The sequence below is a fragment of the Hypanus sabinus genome, unplaced genomic scaffold (assembly GCF_030144855.1).
Source record: "Hypanus sabinus isolate sHypSab1 unplaced genomic scaffold, sHypSab1.hap1 scaffold_123, whole genome shotgun sequence".
In the NCBI taxonomy this organism is placed as follows: Eukaryota; Metazoa; Chordata; class Chondrichthyes; order Myliobatiformes; family Dasyatidae; genus Hypanus; species Hypanus sabinus.
Window position 1 is genome coordinate 173,475 of NW_026779292.1, and position 20,650 is coordinate 194,124.

Sequence of the window (20,650 nt, forward strand, 5' to 3'; positions counted from 1 at the left end):
TCTGACCTCGGGTTTAGTTTCTAAATTGGAGAAAAACCTACTTTATTGTTATGAGGAATGATCTGCAAGTGTAAACGGGGAGGGGGGTGCGGGAATACATATTCTGAGTAATGGGAAAATAACGAAGACAGCGACTTCAGTGTACAAGATTGGGGTACCGAGGAACAGACGCACAAAGGAGATAGGAAAAATAAAACAATAGAACATTACAGCACAGAAACAGGCCTCTTGGCCCTTTTTCTCTGTGCCATTTTTTTTCTCCCTCGTCCCACTGACCTGCTCCAAGAACATATCTCTCCATACCCCTCTCATCCATGTACCTGTCCAAGTTTCCCCTTTTCAAACTTACCTATGTCTTTTTTTTCTCCCCTGGCCTCAGTGGATAAAGCCTGCTTGCATTCAGTCTATCTGTACCCATCATAATTTTGTACACATCTGTCAAATCTCCACTCATTCTTCTACACTCCAGGGAATAAAGTCCTAACCTATTCAACCTTTCCCTGACCTCGGCTCTTCTCCCCTTCCTTTCTCTTCCCGCAGCACACCAACTGGTCACACACACAACCATCTCCGAGAATCAGACACAATTCGAGACACGAACGCCGAAATGCTGGGTATTGGTGAGTAGGGAGAATGGAGGAGGGAGAGCGTTGAATCGTTTCTCTGACTCCAGTAGAGTGTGCTGCGATGGTGCGGGAGTTACTTCACATGTCTGACCCCGGGAGTGTGTGATGGAACTTTGCACAGGGAGCGTGACTCAGTGTATGTTTTCAGTGTGATTGGACTGTATGGAGGGAGTCTCGCTCTGTCCCTAACTCCTAGTCATGTGTCAGTGGATTTCGGCATTTAAGCAGACTCCAAATAGAAATAGGGAGCAAGAAAATGGTGACTCACATGTTCTGCTCCAAAGGCTGCAAATTGGAACACCCTTTCAGTGGCCTCCAGTAATGTCCCCATCCTTCCGCTTCTCTCAGCAGCCCATTCCTTCTGTATGATTTTAAGTGGATGAGTGAGCGCCCGTATCGGTACCAATGACATCGGCATGAATAAAGTGAAGGTTTTACAAAGTGAGATCAGTGATTTACCAATCAAATGAATGGACAGGACAAATATCCGTCCCAGTGAGGCCAGACCCAGGAAGACCATGCACTTCAACAAGAGGTACAAGTCTTGGTGTATTTGGGAGGGCTTCAGAATTTGGCATCATTGTGTTTTTTTTCAAAGGATGGTGGGATCTGTACAAAAGAGATGGAAGACGGTTTGTAGATAAATTGGCGGGCAACTGAAATCCCAGTGGGATTGTTTGCCAGTACTGTGCATGAGAGATCGCGGGTGAGTTGTGGATCTTGAGGAGCAGGAGAATGGGATTCAGTGTTCCAGCCATTACTGGAAATTGGTTGCAAGAGGAGAAATTGGAACTGCAGAATATGACTGGGTTCCTTATTTTTAGGCGTGAGAAGGCGGAAGGAGTTGAAGGAGGAGGGGTGAGATTACAGGGCTGAGAAAATGTTCCCGCAGAGCACAGTCAGAACAGACAAGAGAACTCGCCCAAGTTAGGCTCTATGGGTTGGAATGAAGAATAAGGAATGTATGACCATGTTCAGAGGTCTGCATTGTAGACCAGACAACTGTCCGCTGGATTAGGAGAAACAAATCTGTATGAAATCGCAGACTGTTAGAACCACAGAATGATAGAACATTACAACAGGGAAACAGGACTTTAGGCCCTTCCTGGCGGTGCCGAAATATTTTTCTGCCTCGTCCCATTGACCAGCAACTGGAACATATCCCTCCATACTCCTATCATCCATGTACCTGGCCAAGTCTTTCTCTTAAGTATTAAAAGTGAGCACGCATTTGCCACTTCATCTGGCAGCTCTTTCCACACTTCCATCACTCTCTGTATGAAGAAGCCCCCACAGTTCCCTTTAAACATTCCCCCCTTCACACTTAACCCATGTCCTCTATTTTTTTCTTCCTCTAGTCTCAGTGTAAAAAGCCTGCTGGTGTTCACTCTCTCTCAACATATCATAATTTTATATACCTCTCACAAATCTCCTCTATTTCATCGACACTCCAGGGACTAAAGCCATGACCAATTCAACCTTTCTCGTTAACTCAGTTTCTCAAGCCCCAACAACATTCTTGTAAACCTTCTCTGAACTCTTTCAACCTTATTAATATCTTTCCTGTAAGTTGGTGACCAAAGCTGTACACAATACTCCAAATTCGGTCTCACCAATGCCTTATACAACCTCAGCATAACATTCCAACTCTTATACTGAGTACATTGATTGTTGAAGGCCAATGTCCCAAAAGCTATTTTTACGAACCTGTCTACCTCTGAAGCCACTTTTACGGTATTTAGACCATACGACATAGGATTATGAGGTGCCAGAAGAAGTGGTAAATGCTCACTTTTAATATTTAAGAAAAATCTTGGCCAGTTACTTGTATTAGGATGTATGGAGGGATGCGGTCCAGATGCAGGTCAGAGGGACTAGGCAGAAAAATGTTACGGCATTGCCAAGAAGGGACTAAAGGCCTGTTTCTTTGCTGTAATGTTCTATGATTCTATGGTTCTAACAGGACATAGAATTAGGACATCCGGTTGCTGACACGCGGGAACCCAGGAACTTCGATTAAGGCCATACAACATTGGATGAGAATTAGGACATCGGGACTGCTCGCCATTTCATCATGGCTGATCCATTCTCCTCTCAGATCCAGTCTACCGCCTTCTCCCGCTATCTCTTCCGGCCTTGAATAATGTAGAATCTTTCAAACTCCGCCTTTAAATTCCGCAGTCTCACCACTCTATGTCGAAGGAAAATGCTCCTCATCTCTGTTCTAAAAATATTTCCCGCTCTTCTAAATTTGTCTCTTCAGGTCCGAGACTACCCTGCAACAGGAAACATTCTCTGCACATCCACTCGGTCATGGCATTTCACCAACCGAGAGCTTTGAATAAAGTCACCCCACATTCTCCGGAATTCCAGCCGGTACAGACCCCAGAGCCATCTAACTGTATCATATGAGAATCAGTCCAATCCTGGAATCATGTTCGTGAATCTGATTTGAACCCTTTCCAATAGGAGCACATACTTTGTTTGATGAGGGATCAAAACCTGCTCGCAATGCTGCAAATGTGGCCTCACAGTTCCTTATTAGGTCTTAAAAACTTTGTACATTCCAGTCCTCTCGAAATGAATGGGTGGAGGGGAACTGCACAGAATGTTTGAACCGCAAGTGTGTGACACGGACGAGGAAGAAGATGTTTCACTCTGTGTCTATACCGGAGAGAATGTGATGAAGCAGTGTGGAAGGAGCTTCACAAGGGTGGTGTGATGTCCCGTTGCTAACTGAGCGTCAGTCAGTGTCTGACTACGGGAATGTGTGTTGGGACGGTGTGGAGGAAGCCTTGCTGTTTGTTTGACCCCCGGAGTGTGTGATGGGATGGTACGGAGAGAGCTTCACTCTGTGCCTGACCCCGGGAGAATGTGTGCTCTCAAAAGCAGCTACTCGTTGATAAGTGAATGCAAGCAGGTTTTATTCAGCTGAGGCTTGGGGAGAGGAAACAAAAACAGGGGACATGGTTTAAGGGTGAAGAGTGGAAGGTTTAAAGGGAACATTGTGGGAGGGCTTCTTCACACAGAGAGTGGTGGCAGTGTAGAATGATCTGCCAGATGAAGTGGAAAATGCGGGCTCATTTTAACATTTAAGAAAAACTTAATAAAAACCAACCAAGGCCCTCTCAAGGCACCTTCAGGCTCTCCTAATTTCTTTCCTTAGCTCCTTCCTATTAGTCTTACAATCTTCTAGATCTTTAACATTACCTAGCACCCTGGACCTTTTGTAAGCTTTTATTTCATTCTTGACTTTATATATCACGGCCTTTGTACACCACTGTTCCTGCAGCTTACCATAAATTCCCTGGCTCATTGGAACGTACCAAGGCAGAACTCCCCATAAATATCCCTTGAAATCTTGCCACAAGGGTCCGTACCTTTCCCTGAGACCATCTGTTTCCAATTTAAGCTCCCAATTTCCTGCCGAATAGCCTCATAATTCACCTTACTCCCAGTAAACGCTTTTCTAACACGTCTGTTCCCATCTGTCTCCAATGCTATTTTAAAGGAGATAGTATTACGATCACTATCTCCAAATTGTTCTCCCATTAAGAGATCTGACACCTGACCAGGTTCATTTCCCAATAACAAATCAAGTGCAGCCTCTCCTCTCGTAGGCTTCTCTACATGTTATGTCAAGGAACTTTCCTGATCATCCTGACAAACTCCAGCCCATCTTTACCTCTTGCTCCAGGGAGATGCCAATTCATATTGGTAAGTTAAAAATTCCCGTCACGACAACTCTGTAATTATTATATCTTTCCATGATCTATTTCCCTATCTGCGCCTCGATATCCCTTTTACTATTGGGTGGCCTATCAAAACACACTGTAAAGTGATAGACCCTTTCCTGTTCCTACTTTCCACCTACAGGAACTCCGTAGAAAATCGCTCTGTGGCGTCCACCTTTTCTACAGCCCTTACTGTGTCTCTGATCAACAGTGCCAGCCCCCAACTCTTTTGCCTGCTCCCATATCCTTTCTGAAACCTCTAAAACCCGGCACTTGAAGTAACCATTTCTCTCCCTGAGCCATCCAAGTATCTGCAATGGCTGCAACATCATTTCTCCAACGGAGATAGTGTTTAGTATTCTGCATCATTGACCATAGCATTGGAGAGGGCTGGCAACAGATAAGTTAGAAAAACTTTGAATTGAATAAGGAAAATATGAGGCTATCAGGCAGGAAGATGAAATCAAAAATTGGGATCAGATGTTCTCAGAAATGTGACAAATGTTCTCTGGATATTTGCGTGGAGTTCGGCATAGTTACCTTCCAATGAGTAAGGGAAAGGATGGTAGGGACGTTGGTGCACAAAGGCTGTTGGAAATATAGTCAAGAAGGAAAGGAGACATGATGAAAGGTTCAAAACACTACTTGATGACAGAGGTCTAGAAGATTATAAAACTAGCAGGATGGAGCTTAAGAAAGAAATTAGGAGAGCCAGAAGAGGCCATAATAAGGTCTTGGAGGACAGGATTAATGCAATCCGCAGCGTATTCTATAAGTATATGACGAGCGAGTGGATAAGACGTGAAAGACTACGATGAATCAAGTGTGAGGCTGGCAAAGTGTGCATGGAACCGGAGAAGATAACAGAGGTACATAATGAATACCTTGCATCAGTATTCACTCGGCTAAACTATTCTGGCGATTGTCAGAGACTTGCAGCGGCCTGAAAAGCTTGAGCATGCAGACATTAATAAAGAGGATGTTCTGGAGCTTTTCGAAAGCATCAGGTTGCGTTAGTCACCGCGAAAGGACGACCAGGGTACTGTACGACCCGAGGGGTGGTGTTGGTGATTGCTGAGGCTCAGGCGATTATGTGTGTACTATGAATGGGGACGGAGGAGATAGCCCAGGAAATGATAGACCAGTGACTCTTACCTCTGTGGTTGGTAGGTTGATGGAAAAGATCCTGAGAGTCAGGATTTATGAACATTTGCAGAGCTATAAAATGATTAGCAATAGTCATCATGGCAGGTATGGCCTTACGAGCCGATGTAAGTTTTAGGAGGATGTGACTAAACAGACTGATGATGGAAGAGCAGTAGATATAGTGTATTTGGATTTCAGCAAGGCACTTGAAGAGATACCCCATGCAAGTTTTATTCAGAAAGTAAGGAGGTATGGGATTCAAGGAGACATTGTTTTTTGGATCCAGAACTGGTTTTCCCACAGAAGTCAAAGAGCAGTTGTTGTCTGTCCATTGTCATCCGCCTCTCTATCTCTTCCAGACCCCGAATCCTCCCTTCTTTTAACCCACTCTCATTACTCTTTCCTCACACACCCTCATTTCTCACGACCACCCTCTGCAACACCCTCAATCTCTCTGCTCCCCGCACTTCCTTCCTCTCCTCTCGGTTCCTCTATTCATCAGCTCTTCATCCCATGTTGGCTGGTCACGGTCTAACTCACTTGTCAACATAGGCTTCCTCTGAGAACGATTCCTTCCCCTATCTGAGCTCAGAGACGCAGAGAACCCTCGGCAGGATGGACGGGAACGGTAGTTACATGGATATGAAGTGGGGAAAAACGGTCTCACCGTCACTTTCCCGAGGTGAGTGGGGCAGAGAGATAGACGACAGCTCGATTCTGCAGCTTATCCCCAGAGTACGTGATCGAACGGGTGGAGGGAGTTTCACTCTGTGTCTGACCCAGGGAGTGTGCGATGGGACGGTACGCAGAGAGATTCACAGTGTATCTGACCCCGGGAGTGTGTGATGGGACGGTGTGGAGGGAGATTCACTCTGTGTCTGACCCCGGGAGTGTGTGATGGGACGGTGTGGAGGGAGATTCACTCTGTGTCTGACCCCTGGAGTGTGTGATGGGACGGGGTGGAGGGAGATTCACTCTGTGTCTGACTGCGGGAGTGTGCGAAGGGATGGTGTGGTGGGATGGTGTGGTGGGAGATTCTCTCAGTGTCTGACCCCGGGAGTGTGTGATGGGACGGTGTGATGAAATTCACTCTGTGTCTGACCCCGGGAGTGTGTGATGGGACGGTGTGGAGGGAGATTCACTCTGTGTCTGACCCCGGGACTGTGTGATGGGACGGTGTGGAGGGAGATTCACTCTGTGCATGACTCCGGGAGTGTGTGATGGGACGGTGTGAGTGAGATTCACTCTATGTCTGACCCCCGGAGTGTTGGATGGGACGCTGTGGAAGGGGCTTCACTTTGAGCCTGACCCCGGGAGTATGTGATGGGATGGTATAGAGGGAGCTTCATTCTGTGTCTGACCCTCGCTGTTCTGTCCCCAGCTGAATCTGATGTATCATACGTGGAAATTAATTTCAATAACCTCTCGGCGCACCGAGTCCGGACAGATCGAGGTCAGTTTCATCTTTGTTGATTTGACCCTGTTCAGATGATATGTCCAATCCTAAGGAGAAATCTCAGCGTAAAATTATCTAACGATTGCCTGTTTGAGCATAAGATGGAGGGAACGCTTGGGAGAGCCGATGGGCGGTGAGAAATTAGCGTGACAGTGGGGAGGGTGTCGTGAGAAGTCGGCGCGCTAGGAGGGGCAGAATAGAGGGAGCGGCGTTGAATGGTTTGAGGAGAGTGTGCTATGAGAAGTTCGGTGAGGAGAGGTAGCATGGGATGTACCATCTGGAACAAGGGGCGCTGCTCAGCGTGCGCTGAGCGTGCGCTGTGGGAAGGAGTTGTGCAGATGATTGAGAGCCGTGTCCGTGGTGAGGTGCAAGCGCGGTTTAAATCCTTAATCGCTCTCTCCCCTTTTTCTTAACCGCACTCTCTCTTCCCTCTTTCTCCTTCTCTCCCATCCCTGACCTTCTCACACCCTTGGCGTTCTTCCTCTCTCAACTCCACTCCTGCCCAGTTTTCCCTACTGTCTCCCACTGTCAAGTTTTCTTCGCCCTATTTCTTTGCCCCCTCTCCCTCTCGTCCCTCTATCACAGTCACCGTCTCTACCACTCTCACTCTCCACCCTCGCTCTCTCTCTCTCTCTCTTCTCTCCTTCTTATCCATCCTCGCCCGCCCCTCCCGGTCATCTTACCTCTCTCTGTCTCTAAATCTTCCACTCATCTCCCCTCGCGCACTCTCCTCCTCTCTATCCACTCCTCTCTTCTTTTCCCCGATGCTCTTTCACCTCGGTGTGCTGTCTCTCTCTCAAGTTCTCCTCTTCTCTCTTCCTCATCCACTTTTCTCCTCCCCTCTCTCTCCCTTTACTACCCCCTCTATTTCGCTCTCGCTCACTCCTCTCCCTATCCTCTCACTCTTCTCGACACTCCCCCTGTCTCCGCCTCTTTCACCCCGTGCTTACTCCCCATTCTTTCTCTCGCATCTTCCTGTCCATCGCCCCTCTCGCTCTCCCCCGTCAGTTCATTTCTCTTCTTTTCTGCCTCCCTGTGTCTCTCCTCAATCTCCCCGTCTCTCACACACATTCTTTCGCTGCCTCATGCCTCTCCCTCTCTCTCTCACACTTGCCTCTCTCGTCATTCTCTCCTCGACACCCTCCTCCGTTCTCTGGCGCTCTCCTACTCTTCCTGATCTGCTTTCCGACTCGCTCTCTCTCCCTCTCCAAGACGGTCTGAACTCCATCTACTCAGAGCTGAACTTTCGGAAAGTGGAGCCCCGCATCGATGAGGACGAAGATCTTCCCATTTCCCTGGGACCAGGCGGGTTGTCGACCTCTGCACAAACAGGTCAGAGTTCACAACGATGACGTCAATTCGGAGGTGTCACGTGTCAAGTTTCTATTCCATCTGCCTCGACAAATTGACCACCGTCTGGGTAACAACACGTTGTCACTCGACTCCCCAATTAAACCCTATCTGTGATGTTTATAAACGATCTAGATCCATCACAAGACAGGAGCTTCAACCCACAAAACTGACCGAACATGTCCCTACCTTAGAACAACCTGGGCTTTACCGATAGCCCTCTATTCCTCTATGTTCCATGCAGCCATTCAGTAGTCTCTTAAAAGACCCTCTCGTTTCCACCTCCACCACCGCCGCCGGCAGCCCATTCCACGCACCCACCACTATCTGCGTAAAAAAAAACTTTCCCCTGAAATCTCCTGTGTACCTACTTCCAAGCGCGTAATACACCATGCACTCTGGTGCTGGCCATTTCAGCACTGGGGAACAAGCCACTGTCTATCCATACAATGAATGCCTCTCATAACATTATACATCTCTATCAGGTCACCTCTCATCCTCTGTCGCTCCAAAGAGTAAAGACCGAGTTCACTCAACCTATTCTCATAAGGCACGCTCTACAATTCAGGCAAATTCTCCTCTGCTCCCTGTCTCTTCATTTCACATCCTTCCTGTGGCGTGTAACCAGGTTCCTGTACACTGTCGCTGTAAAATTACCAATCGGCCCTTAATTGTATATAAATGATCTTGGATGAAATTGTAGATGGCTGAGTTAGTATGTCTGCTGTTGATACGGCGTGAGGTGGTCTGGCTAGACAGTTTGACGGGATGGTTCAGAAGTCCTATGGCATTCTTGCCTTTATTCCTCGGTGCATTAAGTACAATTGTCAGGGAGTTAAGCTGCAACTTTACAAAAATCACTAAATAGGCCGAATCAATCGTTTTGTATACAGTTAGAACCATAGAACCATAGAACCCAACAGCACAGTACGGGGTACTTCAGCCCACCATGTTGTGCCGACCCATATAACCCTTAAAAAAGTACTAAAACCCCACTTCTCCATAGCCCTCCATTTTTCTTTCATCTATGTGACTGTCCGAAAGGCTCTTAAATACCCCTAATGTTTTAAACTCCACCATTATCCCCAGCATGTCATTCCTGTCTCTTACAACCCTCTGTGTAAACTAATTATCCCTGATGTCTCCCCTAAACATCCTTCCTTTAATTTTGTACCTATGCCCTCTGATGTTTGCTATTGGTGCCCTGGGACTGACTATCCACCCTATCTATGCCCCTCATCATCTTGTCGACCTCTATCAAGTCCCCTCTCATTCTTCTACGCTCCAAAAAGAAAAGTCTCAGCTCTGTTAACCTCACTTCATATGACTTGTCCTCCAATCCAGGCAGCATCTTGACAAATCTCCTCTGCACCCTTTCCATAGCTTCCACATCCTTCCTATAATGAGGTGACCAGAACTTAGCACAACTTAGCTCTAAGTGCGGTGTCACCAGAGATTTGTAGAGTTGCAACATTACTCTTGAAGGCACTCCCCCCTGTTAATGAAGCCTAGCATTCCATAGGCATTCTTATCTACCCTTTAAACCTGTGTAACGACCTTGAGGGATGTATGGATTTGAACTCCAAGGTCCCTTTCTTCATCCACACTCGTAAGTAACTGATCATTAATCTTGTGCTCTGTCTTCTGGTTTGTCCTTCCAAAATTCGGCACCTGACACTTATCCAGATTCAACTCCATTTGCCAATTTTCTGCCCAAATCTGCAACCTGTCTATATCCTCTTGTAATCATCTACATCCTACAGCTCCATCCACTACTCGTCCAATCTTCGTGTCATCCTCAAACTTACTCAGCCATCCTTCAAACTCCACATCCAGGTAATTTATAAAAATCAAAAACAGCAGGGGTCGCAGGACAGATCCCTGCGGCACTCCACAAGTCACCAACCTCTTGGCAGAATACTTTCCTTCCACAACTGCATTCTGTTTTTTTTTCCTTTAAGCTTTTTTTTTATACAAAGAGGCAAGGTTCCACTTAACCCATGCCTCATGACTTTCTGAATGAGTCTCTCATGACAGACCTTGTCAAATGCTTTGCTAAAGTCCATGTGGACAACATCCACTGCCCTACCCTCATCAATTTCTTTTGTTACCTCTTCAAGAACCTCAGTTAGGATCGTGAGGGACGATATTCATTTCACAAAGCCATTTTGACTGTCCATGAGTAGACTGTACTTCTCCAAATGGTCGTAGATCCTATCCTTAAGAATACTTTCCAGTAGTTTGCATATCACCGACGTGGACGCACCAGTCTATAGTTCCCAGGTTTCTCCCTATTACCTTTGTTAAGCAAAGGAACTGCTTTTGCCCTTCTCCGGTCCTCCGGCTCTTCCCCTGGAGCCAAAGAGCATTCAAAGATCATGGCTAATGCTCCTGCGATCTCTTCTCTCAATTCCCACAACAAACTGGTGTGTATCATATCCGGCCCTGGGGATTTATCAATCTTAATGTTTTTAAGATCCAGCAGTTCTTTTTCCTGAATTTCCACATGGTCGAGCACACAGGCCCGCTATACTTCGACCTCATCCTGATTAAGATCCTTTTCACTAGGGAATACTAAAGCAAAGTATTCATTTATGACCTCCCCAACCACCTCCTCCGCTTCCAGACACACGTTGACCTTTTTATCATTTAGCCGTCCCACCTTCGTTCTGGTCATACCCCTATTCTTCACATACGCATAGGACGCCTTGGATTTCTCCTTAATCCTACAGGCCAAGGCCTTCTTATGCCCCCTTCGAGCTCTCCTAATACCCTTCTTTGCTCCTTTCTGGCTACCCTATATTTCTCATAAGCCCGTCCTACTTTCTGCTTCTTATATCTAACATATGCTTCCTTCTTCCTCTTAACGAGTTGCCTCACATATTACATCAGCCACGGCTCCCTTATCCTACCATTTTTTCCTTGCTTCAGTGGGACAAAACTATCCTGAACACAGCTCAAGTGGTCCCGAAGCTTCTCCAACATTACTTCTGTGTTTTCCCCTTTGACCATCTGTTTTCAGTTTAAGCTGGCTAGTTCCTGACACATCTCTTCAAAGTTAGCCCTTCCCCAGTTAAGCACTTCAGAATTTTGCTTGATTTTATCCCTGTATTTAGCTATGCTGAAGCCAAGGGAGTTGTGGTCATTCTCACCAAAATGCTCCGCCACCAAGAGGTCTGTCACCTGACCAGGTTCATTACCCAGAAATGGATTCAGTATAGCCTCTCCGCTCGTCGGCCGATCCACATACTGTGTCAGGAATCCTTCTTGAACACACCTGACAAATTCAGCCCCATCCAACCCCCTTGCACTCAGGAGTTGCCAGTCAATATGAGGAAAGTTGAAATCACCCATAACTACTACCCTGTAGTTCCTGCACTATTCTAAAATCGGCCTGCTTATCTGCTTCTTGGTGTCTCGGGGGCTATTTGGGGGCCTACTGACTACTCCCAGCACTGTGATTGATCCCTTCCTATTTCTGACTTCCATCCAGTCTGACTCCGTGGACGCTCCCTCTGCAGCGTCCTCACTTTCTATAGCCGTGATACTATCCCTGACCAGCAATTCCACTCCCCCCTTTTGTACCCCCCCCCATCCTATTCCTTTTAAAACACCTGAACCAGGGGACCTGCATTATCCAATCCTGCCATTCCTCCAACCAAGTTTCAGTAACGGACAAAACATTGTAGTTCCACGTGCTAATCCATGCTGTAGATTCATCCCCCTTGTTCCTAATACTCCTAGCATTGAAATAGACAATCAAGTGTACAAATGACATTCTTTCCCCTGCCTGTCCTTCCTTATCAGCTCAGAACTCTTAGCATCATGCCTTTACCATCTGATTTTCACCACTCTGCCAAACTAGTTTAAACCCTCGCCAAAAGCTCTATCAAGCCTGCCCGCCAGGAAATTGTTCACTCTGAGATTCAAATGCAACCCGTCCTTTTTGTACAGATCACACCCGCCCCAAAATAGGTCCCAATGATCCAGAAATCTGAATTCCTTCCCCCTGTTCCACGCATTCATCGTCCACCTAATTCTGTCCCTATTCTCACTGTCGTGTGGCACAGGCAGTAATCACGAGATTTCTAACTTTGAGGTCCTGCTTGTCAATTTCGTTCCCATCTCCCTGTAGTCTTCTTTCAGGACCTCTTCCCCTTTCCTACCTATTTCCTACCTCACATATCTGACACCGACCACAGAAAACTAGCCTCACACACATACTACCTCCTTCTGTAATCAACAACCGCCTCACCTTGTCCCGTTAACGCCGAAGCCCGTTGAACCAAAGCCCTTTCACTCTGCTGCCTCTCACACCGCCGTCCGCCCGGTATTGCCGCCTGCTTTTTAAACTGTTTGCGCTCAGCTGGCGGACGTCACACGCCTGCGCAGTCTGGCCTCCCTCTTCCCCCGAGAACGCAAAATGTCTTCCCGCTGGAAGTACTTAGGTACTCTCCCGCTGCCTTCTTGTACCGAATCTGGTCACCCCATTACCGGAAGGGTGTCAGGGCGTTGGGGAGCCTCCGGGGAGTTTTAACAGGACTCTGCCGAGATTCGATGGCATTTATTACAACGAGAGGTCGGACACCTGAGTCGCTTCCTCTGGAGCGGAGGAGGTTCAGGGGAGATCTGACTGATCTCTGGAATCCGTCGGGAACCTGCCAGCCTTTGGCCAAGGAATTTGGATTTTCGGATATGACGGCTGGAAGTAGATGATATTGAAAGAGGGAGGGGCTGATCGTGTTGGAAGGAGCGAGCGCGGATGGGGTTGAAATGGAGTCACAGTGGGGAAAATGGCCGAATTCACACAGACAATGAATGGGCTCTCTACAGCTGCGCAGGAACAGGAGACGAAACAGAACATCGGAAAAATAACCTGCCTTAAGATCTTCCTACTTTTCCTCGTTATGTTCAGCCTCGTTGCGGTAGTGGCCGGGCTGTCGATCTACGGTGAGTCGAACGGAACTTGATGACAGTGAGGACAATATGAGTGAGATTGAAGTTTTGGAGCATGTTGATATTAAGGGAGAGGACGTGTTGGAATTATTAAAATACAGTTGGACAGAATATTCCCTAAGCTTCTACACGAGGAGAAGAGATTTCTGAGCCTCTGGCTGGAATCGTTATGTCTCTTTGTCCTTCCACGGGAATGGCATCGGGGAATTGGTCGGAGGGGAATGTTATCCCCTTGTTCAAAAAAGGTAGCAGGGATAGCCCGTGAAACTATAGACCAGCGAGCCTTACGTCTGTGGTGGAAACGTTTTTGAAAAAGATTCCTATAGATAGGATCAGTGGGTATTTATAAAATCATGGTCTGATCAGGGACAGTTAACATGACTTTGGGAAGGGCAGTTCGTGTCTAACAAGCCTGTTAGATTTCTTTCAGGAGGCGACCAGGGATATAGATGAGGGTAGTGCAGCGGATGTGATCTACGTGGATTTTTGTAAGACATTTGACAGGTTCCACACGGTAGTGTTATTCAGAAAGTCAGAGGCATGGGTTCCAGGGAAGTTTGGCCAAGTGGATTTAGAATTTGCTTTCATGCAGAAAGCAAAGTGCCGAGGTGGAAGGGATACATTCGGAATGGAGTGTTGTGACTAGTTCGGTTCTGGCACCTCTCCTTTTTTTTTTGTTTGTTGTTATCCACCTGGATGTAAGGGTAGAAGGGTGATGTGGCAAGTTTTGCAGATGACCCAAAGGTTGGTGTTGTTGTGGATAGTGTAGAAGATTGCCGAATATTGCAGAAAGACATTGATAAGATGCTGATGTGAGCTGAGAAGTAGCAGATGGTGTTCAAACCGGAGAAGTGTGAGGTGGTACACTTTGGAAGTACAAATTAAATGGCAGGATACTTGGTAGTGTGGAGGAGCAGAGGGATTTGGGGATACATGTCCTCAGATCCCTTAAAGTTGCCGCACAGGTTGGTAGGGCAGTTAATCAAGCTTATGGAGTGTTAGCTTTCATAAGTCGAGGGATAGAGTTTCGATGTAATTATGCAGTTATTTAAAATTCTAGTTAGGCCACACTTGGAGTAATGTGTTCAGTTCTGGTTGCCTCACTATAGGAGGGATGTGGAAGCATTGGAAATGGTACGGAGGAGATTTGCCAGGATGCTGCCAAGTTTAGAGAGTGTGCATTATGATCAGAGATTAAGTGGGCTTGGACTTTACTCTTTGGAGAGAAGGAGGATGAGAGGAGACAAGATAGAGGTATACAAGATCATATACCAGGTCATCACTGCTCAGTACAAGAGGACAAGGCTTTAAGATAAGGGGTGGGAAGATCAAAGTGGATATTAGAGGAAGATTCATTACTCAGAGAGTACTTGGTGCATGGAATGCATGGCCTGAGTCACTGGCGGAGGCAGATGCACTAGTGAAATTTAAGAGACTACTAGACAGGTATATGGGGAATTTAACGTGGTGGGTTTTATGGGTGGCAGGGTATAAGGGTGGACAAAACATTGTAAGCTGACGGGACTCTACTGCACTATTCTGTATTCTATGCTCTATTACACGTACACACCGCTAACCGGGATGAAAACACGGCCTTTACCGTAACACAATCAAGACTCGCCCTGACACCGACACGTCATTCACCATAACATCAACAATAATACCATAGCACGGTCACGACCTTCAACGAGACACAGATATACTCCTAAACGCGACATGAACACGACCATCGCCGTGACACACACATGACCGTCACTCTGACCGCAATGTACCCCTCACTAACTTCGATATATCCTGACAGTATTTCTTTCTTTCTTTTTTTAAATATATGTATTGATTTTCAAACAAAACATAGTAACAGTAGAAATACAGAGAGGGATTGGGAATACATCGTGAATAGAGCAGTATGTACAAGTATAAACTATTGATAACACAAATGTGCCAACCCTCCCAAACTCATTCTGCATTTGAAAAGAAAAAAAATAATAAAAAAACTAACTTGCAAACAAAAAACCGGGCTGTTATATTTTAACGGATATAAAGAGTAGTGTCAATAACTCCGCTCCTCTGTCCAGATATTTAAGGGTAATGAAAACACGTTCGGGAAAGGTGGATTTAGCTCATATGAAAGTGTTGAATCAATGGCCTCCAGCGTTCTTCAAAGTTAATCGAATGGTCAGTCAAAGGTAACACTTCTGATTTTCTCTAAATTTAAACAAGATATAGTTTGGGAAAACGATTGGAATGTAGGTGGACGATTCATCTCTTTCCAGTTCAATAGAATGGATCCTCTAGCCATTAATGTAACAATTGCAATCATCCGATGAGTTTAATGGGATAAATAGCTATTATCCACCATGAGGATGTAAATTCATACTCATAACTATTGAAATAACACCAAAAATATCTTTCCAATATTTCTCCGAAAGAAAAGGGCAAGACCAGAACATGTTAGCCATGTGAGATGCTGCTTCGGAATGGCACCTATCACAAATAGGATTAACATGGGAGTAAAACCGAGCAGGTTTGTGCTTTGACATATGGGTCAGATGCACCACCTTAAATTGTATCATGTCGTCTTTAGCACACATCAATGACGAGTTAACGAAATGTAAAAATTTCTCCAATTTCTCTGTATGTAAGGAAAGCAGATGTTCTTTTTCACTTTTGTTCTTAATTTTATCTCATATATCTGGCTGTGGCTGTATTTTCATGTTCATATCATAAATGATTATTATTAAACTTTTCTGATAAGGGTTTTTAACCATTTTTTCCCGTGATGTCAGCTGGGTATGAGTTCGAAAAGTCTGTAACATATAATCCAAAAAAATTCTAATTTTGTTTATACAAAAAAATAGGATCTGGGGAAAATTATATTTATTAGACAACGTTTCAAAAAACATGAAACAGTTATCCAGGAATAAGTCACAAAAAAACATGTTAGACCAGTCATGGGCAAACTACGGCCCGCGGGCCATATGCAGCCCGTTAAGCTTTTTAATCCGGCCCGCTTAACTTGATGAAATTACCTTGTTAATAAACCTTGTTAACGTTTTTTTTCCCGCAATTCTGGGGTTTTCCCAATAGATGACGCACTCTATATACATTGACCTTTGTTGAGGTGCAGCGTATGACTCCACATTTGCGCTTTACTTTGTGACCTTGTGGCGACCCATTTCCTGGCACATCCGAACCGGCTCACAATTAGCCAGCGTTCCGGCTAAGGGAGATAGCCTGCGGGGAATTGCGAGCGCAGAGCTCCGCATACTGGCGCGCTCTCACTGTTCTGTCATTGTGCGGGTCGTTGTTGAGTTTTGGCACAGGGGACAATTGAATAAGAAGAAGCAGGACAAGTAGACCTGCATCTCCTTCCGTTTTTGAAATAAAGACAGTCAGGAGGAGAGTGATGATGATAATATCTTGAAGGATAACAGAATTTTCAGTGCTTTAAAATAATAACTGTTACTATTAAAAAAGCTGTATTTTATTCATTTAATTTTCAGTGTTTTAAAAGTCATTTCAATAAATAGCTAAATACCATGGGACTTCAAAGACAGATATTTTGTTTAAATGCATTTGTTAAGTTTCAATTGATATTAAAGCACATGTTTTCTACATATCCCATGATATTTTATTTTCTCTTATGAGGTGTATTACCAAAGCAATCCGTCCATCTGCTCCTGGTCCGGCCCCCCTGTCAAATTTTAGAACGCTTTGTAGCCCTCAAGTCAAAGAGTTTGCCCACACCTGTGTTAGACCCTTCATTTTCCATATCAAAAAGGCTTGGTCCATAACAGTGGGATGGAAAAAAAAAGTCAGATACAACAGGGTTAGGTTAAATAAATTTATTCAAAACAAAAAAAAAGCAACCGAAACCATATTGGTAATGGTAATATTGGTAATATTTAATTATTGGAATATCCAATTGTTTATTCACGCTCATCACCGTGACACTGAGGTACCGTGTATCGCGACACCTTCACACTCCTCAACGTGATCCGCTCCGCATCGCCCCGTAACAGAGACTCATTGTAACAAGACACTCACCTCTCAGCAGAACACAAACGCACCGCTCATTCAGGCAAGTTCCCACACCTCACCCTTACACAGGCAAACTACTTAACGTGAAACAGACTCCTAAATTCACAATGCCACAGAAATAGTCCTCTCCATAACACCGACATTTCCCCCAGCGTGACACTCTCACACCCACCGTGGCCATGATATGTCTCTCACCGTGACACAGACATACCCCTCTCTGCGAGAACGGCACACCATTACACAGATACTCCACACTCGGTGATACCACAAGGCCCCTCACCCTGACATTTTCCTGTTTTCCACATCGTGATACACTTCATTGTGACCAGACACATCTCTCGCCGGGGCACAGAAACTCCTATGACGGTGACAACGACACGTCCCTCACAGTAACTCGGACATGCCCCGCACGATACAGACGCAGACCTCAATGGTAACAACAACAGAACCTGCAGCTGGGCACTGAAATACCCCTCAGAGAGACACAGACACGCCCCTCATGGTTACGCCGACGCCTCTCGCTGTGCCACAAGCACATGCTTCACTGTGACACACTTCACCGTGACACTGACACAACACTCTCTGTGACCCGTTCGTAGCGTGACGCTAACTCACGAGTCACTGCAAACGCTAAACATCCTTTACCATGTCTCTCAGTGTCACCGATTCGTCAGTCTAAGGAAACTGTCACCGAAACTACAATGAGTTAAACTCAACCTTCAAACCAAGCTTTCTGCGCTCAACTCAAATCTGTCCGTTTTTAAACGAAAGCACAACGATATCCGTCACCAGTTCACTGAGATGGAAACGAAGTACAGATCTGTCATCGAAAGCAAGGCTCGAATCTGTAATTTTGGACTAGCAGCAGAGGTGAGGCATCATCCCCCTCTTTCACCCGCTCCTCATCGCAGGGCAGGTATGGAGAGAGGAAGCTTCACTCTCTGTTTGATATCAGGAGTGTGTTAAGGGATGGTTTGGAGGGTGATTTGCTCTGTGTTTGCCCGGTGAGTGTGTGATGGGGCTGCATGGACGAACTTTCACTTTATCACTGAATCCAGGAAAGTGTGATGAGACGTTGTGGAGGTGGATTCATTCTGTATCTGGCCACGGCGTCGTGAGACGTCACATTTCAGCGTCAACCTATGTCTGGGAATGTCTTATGGGACAGTATGGATCCAGCTTCACTCCGTGTCTGACAGCGGGATTGTGTGATGGGACAGTGCAGAGGGGCGTTCATTCTACGTGACGTCAGACTGTGTGATTGGATATTGTGGAGGGAGTCTGACCCCGTGAGTGTGTGGGCGGAATTTCGCTTTGTGTGTGAACACATTGGGGTGTGATGGGACGGTTCAGAGAGAGCCTCACTCTGTGACTCGCCAGGAAGTTTAATAGGACGTAAGGAGTGAGATTCACACTTTGTTAGAATCGGGAGTGTGTAATGGGGCCGTGTGGAGGCAGCTTCCCTCTGTGTCTGACACGTTGCTGCGTGGGGTGTTGAGAAGCTCTTGAGGGAGAATCACTTTTCCTCTGACGTTTGTCCTGTGTGCTGAGGGAGTTTCTTCTCATGTCCGACTGCTGGAGAGTGTGTTATGGCCGTGGAGAGAGAGATTCACACTGTGTCTGACCAAGGCTGTGTGTGTTTGGAGTTTGTGGAGGGATCTAAATAGTGTTCTCTGACCCCGGTGGTGTGTGATGAGACAGTATGGAGGGAGTAACGCCCAGAATCTGACTCCGGAAGAGTATGACAGGACGGTGTGCAGGATACCTCACTCCACGTCCGACCGCTGGAATGTGAGATGAGGCCACGGAGTTAGCGGAGGGAATTTCACTCTGTATCTGCTTCCGGTAGTGTGTGGTGAGACGGTGCGGACGGTGAAAACTGTTTTTAACCCTGCGCCTGTGTCATGGGAGAGTGAGAAAGAGCTTCACTCCATGTCTGGTGTCCGTAATCGGACGCTGCTGAAGGAGCTACACTGTGTCTGATCCGTGGAGTGTGCGAATGGACACAGTCACAGTAGCTTAGCTCTGAGTCTCACTCCATGAACGTGTGACGGTTTGGAGGGAGCTTCACTCTTTGTCTGTCCGCAAGAGCGTGAGATTTGACACTGACCAGCGTGCAGTCTGAACCCATGTGTGTGTGATGGAGTAGTGGAGAGAGAGAGAGAGAGAGAGAGAGAGAGAGAGAGAGAGAGAGAGAGAGAGAGAGAGAGAGAGAGAGAGAGAGAGAGAGAGAGAGAGAGAGAGAGAGAGAGAGAGAGAGAGAGAGAGAGAGAGAGAGAGAGAGAGAGAGAGAGAGAGAGAGAGTTTCATTCTGTGTCTATGGAGAGTGTGGGGGAATCTGTATTCTAGAATTCTAGATCCGGCCCAGAGGCTGGGTGACGATGCGCAATGGATTGCGATTCATTACATGTTTGATTCAGGGTCTCTGATAGGACGATGTGGAGGGAGCATCGCTTTTCCTCTGACACACTGAGTGTGTGATAGGATGGTGTAGAGCGAGGATCATTCAGTGTCTGACTCTGTGTGTGTATCAGAGGACTGTTAGAGGTAGCCTCCGTCTGTGCCTGACTGGAGAGACTGTGATGGATGATGTGGAGGGAACTTCACTCTGTGTCTGTTCCTGTGAATCTGTGACGGGACGTTATGGAGGGAACTTCATTCTGTCTCTCTCCCCGGGCGTGTACGATGGGACAGTATGGGACGAGATTCACTCTGTGTCTGATCCTGTGAATCTGTGACGGGACGTTATGGAGGGAACTTCATTCTGTGTCTCTCCCCAGTCGTGTACGATGAGACAGTATGGGACGAGATTCACTCTGTATCTTGACCCCGTGAGTGTGTGATGGATGGTCTGGAGCGACCTTCACTTTTCCTGATCCTTGTTAATGTGCGTTTGGACGGTGTGAGTGGAGATTCACTCTGTGCTTGACCTCAGGTGTGCGTGATGAGACCGCATTGCGAGAAATACACTCCGTGTGACACACCGCGTGTGTGTGATGGGAAAGTGTGACGAGAGATTCACACCGTGTCTCACTGTTCCTTGTTCCTGAGTTCCAGAGCAAACGTGTTCCAAGGACTGGGTCACAAATACAGACCGGTGTTATTACGTATCCACGTTTGAAACTTCTTTCCCAAGAGCAATGCAAGGATGTTCAAACCGTGATTCAAGCCTGCTGGAAATGAATTCAAGGGATAAAGCGGTATGTGTCACAGCACGAGAAGATCCCACAGTAACACAGGAATCATCACACACCCGCGGGATCAGGCACTGAGTGAAAACCCACAGTAACCTCCCGTAACACACTCCCGGAGTGAAACACAGAGTGAATCTCCCTCCACAC